We start from the raw sequence: 12,763 nt of genomic DNA, 5'->3' as shown, positions 1-12,763 counted from the left end.
TTCTTCTTCTTCTCCAGGAGATGTTGACTCGACGATCTCTCCGGCCGCAATGCCAGGGACGCGCTGCGCTGCCACTTATATAGGGACAAGGGGCGGTGTCACATGGGTTTATGTCACATGGGTTGGTCACATGGGTTGATGTCACATGGCGACAGTCCCAGCATCCTCCGGGACTGTGACATCGTAAGGGGGCGGGGTCACCATGTGACACCAACCCATGTGACATAAACCCATGTGACACCGCCCCTTGTCCCTATATAAGCGGCAGCGCAGCGCATCCCTGGCATTGCGGCCGGAGAGATCGTCGAGTCAACATCTCCTGGAGAAGGAGAAGAAGAAGAAGAACGGAAGGCGGCTGCGGCGACAGAAGACCGGGCCACCGCCTGTAAAAGAGCTATAAGAAGGCGCGGTGGCCCGGCAGAAGAACCGCAGAGGGGGACAAGACCCCCGAAGTCGGAAGAAGAGGCCTGTGGCGAGGAAGAAAGCCGGACTCCTCCGCTAGCAAAAGAGCTACAAGAAGATAGCGGAGGAGTCCGGCGAGAAGACCCCCGAAGACGGAAGACCCCCGGAGCTGTGCAATAAAGTATTTTATCTCGTGTGTTGTGTTTTTTTTTGTACTTTTTTTTCACAGGTGAATGGGTAGGGGTACATTGTACCCCATACTCATTCACATAGGGTGGGGGGCCGGTATCCAGGGGCCCCCTTATTAAAGGGGGCTCCCGGATTCCGATAAGCCCCCCGCCCGCAGACCCCGACAACCAACGGCCAGGGTTGTCGGGAAGAGGCCCTTGTCCTCATCAACATGGGGACAAGGTGCTTTGGGGTGGGGGGGCCCCAAGGCACCCCCCATGTTGAGGGCCTGGTACGGCTCAGGGGGGGGGCGCTCGCTCGCCCCCCCTTTCCTGGCCGGCCGGGTAGCGTGCTCGGACAAGGGTCTGTTGTGGACTTGGGGGGGACCCCCACGCCGATTTTTTTCGGCGTTGGGGTTCCCCTTTAAGTCCATACCAGGCAGCAGGGCCAGCGACGTCTCCTTCGCGGGCCCCGCCTACCTGGAGACGCGCTCGAAATGAGCGGACTTTCCTCTGCGTGTGTGGGGGAGTCCGTTCATTTCAAAAGTAGGGCGGATAGTACGGCAGACTTAGTACGCCGTATTAGTCTGCTCAAAAAGTGCCGTGTGTGGGCAAGTAGCCCGTTCGGAAAGTCCGATGGACAGTCTGGCGGGAAGTCCGCCAGACTAAGTACGTCGGACATACCGCTACGTGTGTACGCGGCTTTACAAAGCATAGGAAAGTCAGGTACAAATTAAATAAATAGTTATCTGAAGTGCAGCCTGTGTGACAACTATGGCTTCCCCCGCCGATACAATGGAGAAAAAAAAAATGTAGACATGATTGGGCAGAATATGTGCTATTTGTAGGATTAGCAGGTGAAAATAAAAATAAAAAAGTCTTTAAAAAAAAACACTAATGCAGTCACATCCAATCACTGGAAAGGCAACACATGGTTTTGGTTTATATAAACTTTAACCGCTTGCCGACCGCCGCCTGTACATTTACGTTGACAGAAGGGCAGTACAGTGGTGTAGTGGTTAGCACTTTCACCTGGCAGCAATAGGGTTGCTGGTTCAAATCCCGACCACAACACTATCTGCCTGGAGTTTGCATGTTCTCCCTGTGCCTGCGTGGGTTTCCTCCAGGTGCTCCGGTTTCCTCCCACACTCCAAAGACATGCTGGTAGGTTAATTGGACCCTGTCCCAAAAAATTGGCCATAATATGTGTATGTCAATGTTGTAAGTGTGTTGGGACCGCATACATAGCTGCAGATGGACACCGGTGGCAAGAAAGCGCCCTGAGGCGATTCAGTTCGTATAGGTAGCGCTATACAAGTAATTCATTCATTCATTCATTCAGAATGGCACGGTTGCGTAAATGGGCATATCTGTACGTCCCTTTGAATTTGCCGCTGTGCCATCACGTGCATGCCAGCTGTGTCATGCCCGCACCCACCGTGAGCTCCGTGAGTAGGATTGAGGGTCCTGCGCACAGAGACGAAGATCGGGGAGATGCTAATGTAAACAAGCATCTCCCCATTCTGCCTAGTGACAGTGTCACTGATCACCGCTCCCTGTGATCAGGAGCGGTGATCAGTGACGTGTCACACACAGCCACTCCCCCCACAGTTAGAATCACTCCCTAGGACACACTTAACCCCTTCCTAGCCAGCTAGTGGTTAATCCCTTCACTGCCAGTGTCATTTTTATAGTAATCAGTGCAATTTTTTAGCAATGATCGCTGTAAAAATGACAATGGTCCCAAAAATGTGTCAAAATTGTCCGATGTGTCCGCCATAATGTCGGAGTCACGATAAAAATCGCAGATTGCCGCCATTACTAGTAAAAAAAAAATATGAATAAAAATGCCATATAACTATCCCTTATTTTATAGACACCATAACTTTTGCGCAAACCAATCAATAAAAGCTTATTGCGTTTTTTTTACCAAAAATATGTAGAGGAATACGTATCAGCCTAAAGTGAGGGAAAAAAATAATTTTATATCTAATTTGGGGATATTTATTATAGTAAAAAGTTTAAAAAAAATGTCTTTTTTTTTTTTTCAAAATTGATGCTATTTTTTTGTTTATAGCGAAAAAACAAACAAAAAAAATACGCAGAGGTGATCAAATACCACCAGAAAAAAGCTATTTGTGGAAAAAAAAAAAGGACATCAATTTTGTTTGGGAGCCACGTCACACGACCGCGCAATTGTCAGTTAAAGCGACGCAGTGCCGAATCGCAAAAAGTGCTCTGGTCTTTGGCCAGCCAAATGGTCTGGGGCTTAAGTGGCTAAAGAGAAAATATTCACTTTAAAACATTTTTTTAGAAGTTAAATATTAAAAATGAATTACCTTTAAAGATGATAATCATTTCTGTGTTATATTCATAAGCAGCCTGAATGTTACTAGGTATTCCTGAGAACAAAGTCCCAATTGTAATATTTTCATGGAGGCTTTTATTCATTTGACGCCATACATGCCTATGAAAGATAACATTGTTTGCATTATTTTATTATTGGTCCAGGTCATTTTATTGGCAATTCAACACACATTTTAAAGCCCCAAATTATTTGTCACTATCTTCACTACAAATTTGTATCATTAGGTGTAGGAATAGCAGAATGCCAAGCAGAGTAACCTAGAATTTCCTTTGGCTGGTAAAATACCCTCAATATAAGATGAAGGATTCCAGAACCCTTTCAAAGCATCCAGGATGCACTGACAGCACTAAAAACTGATATTTACTTATCTTTGAAGAATAACATTTCAGAAGACATAGTTGTCACATCATCATAAGTGATGTTCAACGGACAATCAGGAAGCTTTTCTAATTTCTGTGATTCTGGCACCGGTCGAGACCCTATATAAAAAAAAAGAAAAAGAAAAAAAGAAACAGTGTACAGTAAATATGCCAACGATTCAAAGAAGGTTTTCTCCATACTCTCATGAGTAGAGGGCGTTCTTAGCTGGAGTAGGGAAAGGTTAGCACTGCGAGTAGGCAGACCTAAAGCAAAGAAGATAATCCAACAATTCAGAGAGGGTTTTCTCCAAACTATCGTAAAAATTCTCCAGTTCTTAGCGAGAACATTGCTTGAAGTGTAATACCCTGTATACACGGTCGGACATTCCGTCGGAAAATGTGCGATCAGATTGTGTTGTCGAAAAATTCCGATTGCGTGTGGGCTCCATCTGGCTTTTTCCATCAGCATTTCCGACGCACAAATTTTGAGAGCAGGATCTAAAATTTTCCGACAACAAAATCCGATTGTTTAAATTCCGATCGTGTGTAGACAAATCCAAACGCACAAAGTGCCACGCATGCTCAGAATAAATTACCAGACGAAAGGTATTGGCTACTGGCCCGTTTATAGTCCTTGTACTTGTTTTATGTCACCTCATTCTGAACAATCGGATTTTCCGACAACTTGCGACTGTGTGTATGCAAGACAAGTTTGGGCCAAAATCCATCGGAAAAAATCCAACGGATTTTGTCGTCGGAATGTCCGACCGTGTGTACAGGGCATTATTGTGCTTAAACACAAACAAGCTCATCTCCACCAGATATGTTGTCTTGCATTTATTAGCACAGGGCACATGAACAGACGCCATTGTCCGTAACAGCTTCTTCCTATTAATACATTGCCTAAGCAAGACATCTGGCATTCTACATTTTGAGTGACAAAGTTTAGCGTTAAAGTCAATCTTTCAAAAATACATTAGCAATGTACTTTAACCACTTTGGTTTTACCCCTGTCCTGACCAGTCCATTTTTTTTTTTTGCGATACGGCACTGTGTTGCTTTAACTGACAATTGCGCAGACATGCGACTCAGTACCCAAATAAAATTGATGTCTTTCCCACAAATAGAGCTTTCTTTTGGTGGTATTTGATCACCTCTGAGTTTTTATTTATTTGCGCTATAAATATTATTATATTTTGAAAAATAACCAATATTTTTTACTTTCGGCTATAAAATATACCCAATGAAAAAATTAAAAAAAATTTAATTTCTTCATAAATTTAGGCCAATATGCATTCTACTCCATATTTTTGGTTAAAAAAAATCCGAAAAAGTATATATCAATTGGTTTGCGCAAAAGTTATAGCGTCTACAAACTATGAGATATATTCATGAACTTGTTTTTATTATTTATTGTTTTTACTAGTAATGACGGCGATCAGCAATTTTTAGCGGATCTGCGGCGGACAAATCTGACAAGTGTACACATGATCGGAATTTTGGTCGGAAAAAGCTCTGATGGTTTTCCCGATGGAATTCCGATGGGATTTCGCTCAAGCTGCCTTGCGTACACACAGTCACACCAAATTCCAACCGTCAAGAACGCGGTGACGTACAACACGTATGACGGGACTAGAAAAAGGAAGTTCAACAGCCAGTAGCCAATAGCTTCCGTCTCCTAGTTGAATCTGAGCATGCGTGAGTTTTTTTGTCCGTTGGAACTGCATACACACGAACGGATTTTCGGATAGGGAGTTTTTCTGACTGAAAAATTGAGAACATGCCCCAAAAAGTGTCACTTATGCCGCATACACACGATCGGAAATTCGGCCAGCAAAAGTCTTTTGCTGGCTGAATTTCCGATCGTGTGTATGTGACATAAGCACACCAATACAGTACAGTACAGTAACATGCACTTTCACTATATAAGTGACACTGGCAGGAAAGGGGTTAACATCAGAGGCGAGCAAAGGGTTAAGTGTGCTCCTAGGGCGTGATTTCTATCTGTGTGGGGGACGAACTGATTGGAGGAAGAGAGACATCTGTGTCCCTGATTATCAGGAACACAAAGGGGTATTATTTACTAAAGGAAAATCCCCTTTGCTCTGAAAGTGAACTGGGAAGTAAAGTCGCTGTAGATCCGAGGGGGACATGCAAGGAAAATAAAAAACAGCATTTTAGCTTGCACACGATTGGCTGATAAAATCAGCAGAGCTTCCCCTCATTTTAGATCTACCCCTCAGATTTAGAGCAACTGCACATTTCCAAGTGCACTTGCAGCGCAAAGTGAATTTGCCTTTTGTAAATAACCCCCAAAATTTCTCTCTTCCTCTCTGACAGAAGGGTGGTCTGCCTTGTTTACATAAGCAGACTGCCATTCTGCCTCTCCTATGAATGATCGGGGGGGTCCTGGCGGCCATCATGCCCACGGGACCCACTCATTGGCTCCCGCTGTGTTGAATCAGCAGCTCGGGTGGCGCACATGCACGTGCCCCAGAGCTGATCCGAGAAATCACGTACAGGTACGTGATTTTGCACTTAAGGGCCGCCCTGCCATAGTATATATACATGGGCGGTCCTTAGGTAGTTAATGCTCAACTCAACTTAATATTTTCCTCAATAGTCCCTCACCATTTGTTTAAAAACAGTTTGTGCTGCAATACTTTCCTTCTCTCCGATGCTTTCATTCACAGTAATTCCTTAACACCACTAGGTGCCCTCAGCCTAACCCGATTGAACCCATTCAACCCAAAAGACTGAGGACATCCTGTGAGTGCAGGGTGTCATGGACCTGCCCCGTGAGGGGGGTGTTACCATGGCACCCTTTATTCAGATAAAATGATGCAGAGAGCAATGCTGATGCAATCGCAACTAAAGCTGGCCAAACATGTTTAGTTGCAGTTCAGTTTTGGGCACCAGTTCATAGAAAGGATATCAGGGAACTGGAAAAAGTGCAGAGAAGGGCAACCAAACTGATAAGAGGCATGGAGGAGTTCAGCTATGAGGAAAGATTAGAGGAACTGAATTTATTCTCTCTTGAGAAGAGGAGATTAAGGAGGGATATGATCAACATGTACAAATACATAAGTGGGCCACATAGTGAACTTGGAGGTTGATTTACTAAGGCAAATATAGTGTGCACTACAAGTACACTTGCTCTAGATCTGTGGGGAAGATCTGAAATGAGGGGAAGCTCTGCTGATTTCTATCATCCAATCATGTGCAAGAAAAATGCTGTTTTTTATTTTCCTTGTACAGGTATGTCCCCCGCAGATCTGCAGCGACTGCACTTCCAGGTGCGCTTGCAGTGCACAGTGGATATGCCTTTAGTAAATAAACCCCTTTTGCGTTGAGTTATTCACTTTAAGGTCATCACAGAGGACAAGGGGGCTCTCTTTATGTCTGAAGGAAATGAGGTTTAATTTCCAAATACGGAAAGGCTTCTTTACAGTAAGAGCTGTGAAAATGTGGCACAGACTCCCTCAATAGCTGCTTCTGGCCAGCTCAGTAGATTGTTTAAAAAAAAAAAAAAGGCCTGGATTCTTTCCTAAATGTACTGGATACTAACATTTATAGGTAAAGTTGATCCAGGGAATATCTGATTGCCTGTTGGGGGATCAAGAAGGATTTTTTTTTCTCGCTGGAACAAATTGGATCATGCTTTATAGGGATTTTTATGCCTTCCTCTTTTTATGCATCAACTGTGGGTATGGGATATTGTATATGGAAGTTCTCTTTGTGTGTTTTCTTTCTATGTTGATTGAACTGGATGGATGCTTGTATTTTTTTCAACCAGACTAACTATGTAACTATATGTTACCACCTAGGCACACGTTCTTCTTGAACGACAGAAAAATGTAAATGTCTTAAACTCAAAATGCTCAAAATGTGATCGATAGAAGTGATGGTATGGTGCATGGTCAGCGTTACAATCAGCTCAGATCATTTATAAAAAATATACAACACTGTAGAATATATATATGGCTAGCTTAACAGAGAAGGCAACTGTTTCCCATTCCTACCGTAAATTTGCCTAATTCTCTCCAGATCTTCCTTAGGGAGGTGAAATGTTTGGGAGTTGATACACTTGTATGTTGGAAACATCAAGGCTTTGGAATTATTTGAGTGTAATAAACCAAGGGAATGGCCAAGCAGGTGAACAGCCATACTGAACAAGTTGTAATCTATTAAGAAACCATAAAGAGAAAGTAAAAGACACATGAAAACTCCCCATTTAGACTTTGAGAACACGGGTTACATAGTGCCCCTCGATTTTCATCCTGGTTTTATTTTTGTGTGGGAGTGGTTAAGAATTTGAGCAAAAGACACTGGGCAGGTCTGACACCAGTGAGCCAACAAAAAGCTGTGTGTTAACCCAACAATAGGGCATAGGAGCTGAGTGCATTTTTGGCAGATCAACAACATTTTTTTTGTACTTGCAGGTTCATTAACCACTTGCAGACCGGACCATTTTGCTGGTCAAAGACCAGACCACTTTTTGCGAATTCGGCACTGCGTCGCTTTAACTGACAATTGCGCGGTCGTGCGACGTGGCTCCCAAACAAAATTGATGTCCTTTTTTTCCCACAAATGGAGCTTTCTTTTGGTGGTATTTGATCACCCCTACGGTTTTTTTGTGCTATAAACAAAAATAGAGCGACAATTTTGAAAAAAACGCATTATTTTTTACTTTTTGTTATAATAAATATCCCCCAAAAATATATAAAAAAACATTTTTTTTCCCTCAGTTTAGGCCGATACGTATTCTTCTACATATTTTTGGTAAAAAAAAAAAAACGCAATAAGCGATTATTGATTGGTTTGCGCAAAAGTTATAGCGTTTACAAAATAGGGATAGTTTTATAGCATTTTTATTAATAATTTTTTATTATTTTTTTTTTTTTACTAGTAATGGCGGCGATCAGCGATTTTTATTGTGACTGCGACATTGTGGGGGACCCATCGGACATTTTTGACACATTTTTGGGACCATTGTCATTTATACAGTAATCACTGCTATATAAATGCAGTGATTCCTGTGTAAATGACACTGGCAGTGAAAGGGTTAACCAGTGGGTGGCAGTGTAGGGGTTAAGTGTTCCTAGGGGTGTGTTACTAACTGTGGGGGGGTTGGGCTTTCATTTAGTGAACACTGATTTCTGCTCCAATCACATGGAGCAGAGATCAGCGTCACTAGTTGCTAGGCAGAATGGAGAAATGTTGTTTACATAGCATTTCCTCCATTCGGCCGCTCCATGAGACCGGACTCACGGGGGTCCCGACCAGCGCGGGAGCGCGCCGCCGCCGGCGCGCTCCCGATGGCAGGGCGGCATTGAATATTGGACGTAGCTGTACGCCAATATGCCTGCCCATGCCATTCTGTCGACGTACATCGTCATGCGCTGGTCGGGAAGTGGTTAAAGGGATAAAACATGGGGAATGCACATGTATTGCACAGATTTACTGTATATGTGTTTTTTGCCCTGATATATACTTTAACCACTTGACCACTGGGCACTTAAACACCCTTAATAACCAGACCAATTTACAGCTTCCGGTGCTCTCACATTTTGAATGACAATTACTCAGTCATACAACACATTTTTGTCCTTTTTTTCACACAAATAGAGCTTTCTTTTGGTGGTATTTAATCACCGCTGGTTTTTTTATTTTTTATACTATAAAAGAAAAAATAAATTTAGCATATTAGTAATTTTTCTTCTTAAATTTTGGCCAAAATTTATACTACTACATATCTTTGGTAAAAATAAGTACAAATTGGTGGATATTATTTGGTCTTTGTGAAAGTTATAGAGTCCACAAGCTATGGTGCCAATATCTGAAAATTGATCACACCTGAAGTACTGGCGGCCTATATCATTTCTTGAGACCCTAACCCTCCTTGTATTAGGAATATGGCATGACAGGTCCTCTTTACAGTGAGATATAGGGTCAATAAAACCCCATTCATGTTCATTCGCTGACCACCCGCTATCCCGTAGGGATGCATTTATGTCCGTATTTCATACGAAAACGGATGGATGAAATACAGACATACTGTCCGCACGTGTGAAAGGGGCCTAACTGATCAAAAAAAAAACTCATCCATCTATGGCCATCCTACCATTCACTATACAATCTGGTTGTACAATATCTTTTGAATCTACCACCAACTATGTAGTACAAGGGCCTGCCTGATTGGATACTACTAACTGGATAATTAATTGTTTAGGTTTGTCCTCATATTACAAAGTTTTGGTAAATTGAAGGGAGATTGTACAATTTCTGCACAATCAGATCGCAAAGTGTATGCTCACCTTTTACTGTTCATGTGCAGGAGTACTAAGAATGACAAATGGTTTCCCTGACACATTGTCTAAAGCTGGGTAAGGATGAGCTCCGGCGTGTTCACACAGCTCACATGCAAAACCCACCAGGAAGTTGGCGCGGCGCTGCACTAATCACAGGCAGTGAGACATTTCCCGATCTCTGTGGCCGTGCATTGGGACAATGTTCCACTGGCTGTGATTAGCGATGCACCGACTTCCTGGCGGGTTTTGCACGTGGGCTGTGTGAACACACCGGATCTCATCCTTAAAGCTGGGTACATGCTACCCTGTTTCCCTGAAAATAAGACCTAACGTGATTGTCGGTGATGGCTGCAATATAAGTCCCACCCCCCAAATAAGCCCTAGTTAAAGTCCTTTTAGGTCTTATTTTCAGGGTAGGGCTTTTTTCGGGGAAACAGAGTATGGCTTATTTGGGGGGTAGGGCTTATATTGCAGCCATCAACGTCAATCACGCTAGGTCTTATTTTCGGGGGAAACATGGTATTCGTTTTTTTTTGTTCAGCCTGCTGGAAATAGATCCCTACATGCACACAAACAAGGTGGATTCAGAAACCCCCCTCTGCTCTATTGTACTCTGACAGCAAGACTACTCCACTGATCAGAATACAATGATCAGTGCTGCAGCCTGCTGATCAAAGGAGGATTTCCAGCAGTACCATTTAACAGAAGCCAAGGTCAGCTAGTTCTTGAGCTCCATTTACAATCTTCAGAAATCACCCTTGGGCAGCCATATTGCTATTACTTGGTTTACTCCTGTAAACTAGGCCATCATCAAAGCAATGTAATTGGCGGTGTGTGTAATATTGGTGCACTCCGCAACTATTACATATGTTTTGGTGTGCTGCACATGCTTCAACTAGCTCCGCCCCCTGCTCAGTAGGGGAACGCATTTTGGCATCTTCGCCCTGGGCACTGAACTACCTTGTCCCGCCACTGATTCCCCTCCTGAGACTCCTCCTCTCAGCGCCTCTGTAGGCAGGCTCCCTGAATTCTGTGACACAGCAGTGGCTACTTACAGGGCATTGTTAATACTTGTCACAGAATTCAAAGAAGTAAATGTATGGGGATCTTCAAGTTTGCAATTACAAACTTCAAGATTGTTCAGATTAATCGGGGTAGGCTGGAAATAATCAAATGTCAATTTGGAAATGAATATATGATTTTACATTTTGACCATAGATATGCTTTAACCAGGGCTTTTTCTCTCAGAGAATAAGTACAGGAACTCCTCCTTTCCAGTCACCCCTTATCTCCACCCCCTACCCACCCCTGAGTACCATCCCGTGGTTCCGCCCCTAACCACCTCCCAGTACCTTTTTAGAGAATATAGAAGCAAGTATCCTTTTGTGGTGCTAAGTAATTTGTATGGAATTTGTAAATAAAAAGCTGTAAAATGGATCCCCTGCAGCCAGCAACAATACACCCCCTTTTCATCAATAGATCCCCCCAGCAACAATATATCCTCACAACAAAATATCCCCCCAGAAACCATAGACCTGCCCCAACAATAGATCCCCCAGCAGCCAGCAAACATAGATCCCTCCTTTAACTGTAGATCCCTATAAACAACAATTGATCCCAAAAATAGATACTGCAGCAGCCAGCATCAATAGATACTCAGGCATGGCCCCTTTCATTACATACATTCAGGGCTGGAGGGGCCCACACTGCCTCCCCCCCCCCCCCAAAAAAAAGCCCTGGCTTTAACTTTTGAGTTTTCTTCTATTGTAGTCATGGGAAAATTGTGTTCCTTGGACCCTTATACTGTCCCTGATGTCACTTAAAGTGGAGGTCCACCCTAAAATAAAATAAAAATATGAAATAAATATTGAAAAAACTTTTTTTTTTTATTTACCAGAAACCCCTGTTGCTAGGCAGTCTTCCTAATCTGCCTCTTCCTATTCCCTATCCTTCTCTTCGCCGAGCTGCCCCGTTGTCTTCTGGGTCATGTGTGTATCCCAGAAATGAACAGGGCCATTCACAAAGCGCAGCATGACGCAAGGCTCTACTGCCTGTTTCCACTTATTAAGATGGTGGTGCCAACAGCCGATCTGATGAACGGATCGGTCTCAGGGTGTCGACATTGTGGGCTCCTTGGACAGGTACGTGTTCTTATTACAAGTCAGCAGCTAAAGTATTTGTAGCTGCTGACTTAAAAAAAAAAAAAATCGTGGCTGGAACACCGCTTTAAACAAAATGCTTTCAAGTAGGGATGCACCAATACCATTTTTTTTACAATGAGTACATGTACCAATACTTTTTTTTTAGTTGTAGCTGATACCAATTACCAATACCTACCTCTACTGTTTTGTTTTAACTTCAGCTGTTAGCAATGGTACAAAGTGCTGAAAAGTTATTTACAAATGAAACAAATTTTCAATGTGAAATGTGTAAATATATGTGTAAAAATATTCACTAACAAAGCATACAAAAAACAAGTTTTAATTGTTTATCGTTTATAAAATAGATGTGAACAAAATGAAAAAAAATCTGGAAAATAATAATTAAATGGAGGAGAATAGGGAGATAATTAAGGCTGATTAGAGTAAATTGAGGGTTAATAAGGGGTTAAACAGAGGAACATTTGTTCATCCATTTGATCTGCAGATGAAGAAATAGAAATATACAAAAAGAAGCAATGTTTCTTTTTATTTTAGTGTTTCAGGGCTGAGCAATGTTGTTAATAAACATTGCCAGCTGCTTTTTTTTCTTTTTTTTTTTTACAGCTCTAATTACCGGAATCTTTAAGACTGAGGAGACGCACTGACAACTCAAAGAACCAAGCCTGAAAGTATCGGTTTCTATTAAAGTTTATTACTGTAAATGAAACTGCGATACATATAAAACAAAATGGTAACTCTAGATATATAACTACTACTGTCCTTAAGCATAGTATAAGAAGTTACAAGTAAATGTCTGAAAGTATTCATGCATAATACGACCTGTACCTTTGAATTTGTGTTTTTTTTCTTTGTTTTGTATCGCAAATACAAACAATAACAAAAAAAATGTATTTGGGAAAAAAAGAAAGTATCAGTTTCAGGTATCGGCGCATTTGCACGTGTACCGGCATCGGTACTAGTATCGGCACAACCCTACTTTCAAGACTATATATAT

At 42.4% G+C, this 12,763-nt stretch overlaps 1 pseudogene; it reads right to left on the bottom strand.

Annotated features, from left to right (window-relative positions):
* LOC143984503 (stromelysin-1-like) overlaps positions 1-12,763 on the bottom strand; it is a 56,094-nt pseudogene that overhangs the window by 24,567 nt on the left and 18,764 nt on the right.

This window comes from Lithobates pipiens, unplaced genomic scaffold, assembly GCF_037356315.1.
Source record: "Lithobates pipiens isolate NorthernLeopardFrog02 unplaced genomic scaffold, aLitPip1_a1.2 Scaffold_16, whole genome shotgun sequence".
Classification (NCBI taxonomy): Eukaryota; Metazoa; Chordata; class Amphibia; order Anura; family Ranidae; genus Lithobates; species Lithobates pipiens.
The sequence above is the reverse complement of the archived record's forward strand: the minus strand, read 5'-3'. Positions and strand labels throughout refer to the sequence as shown.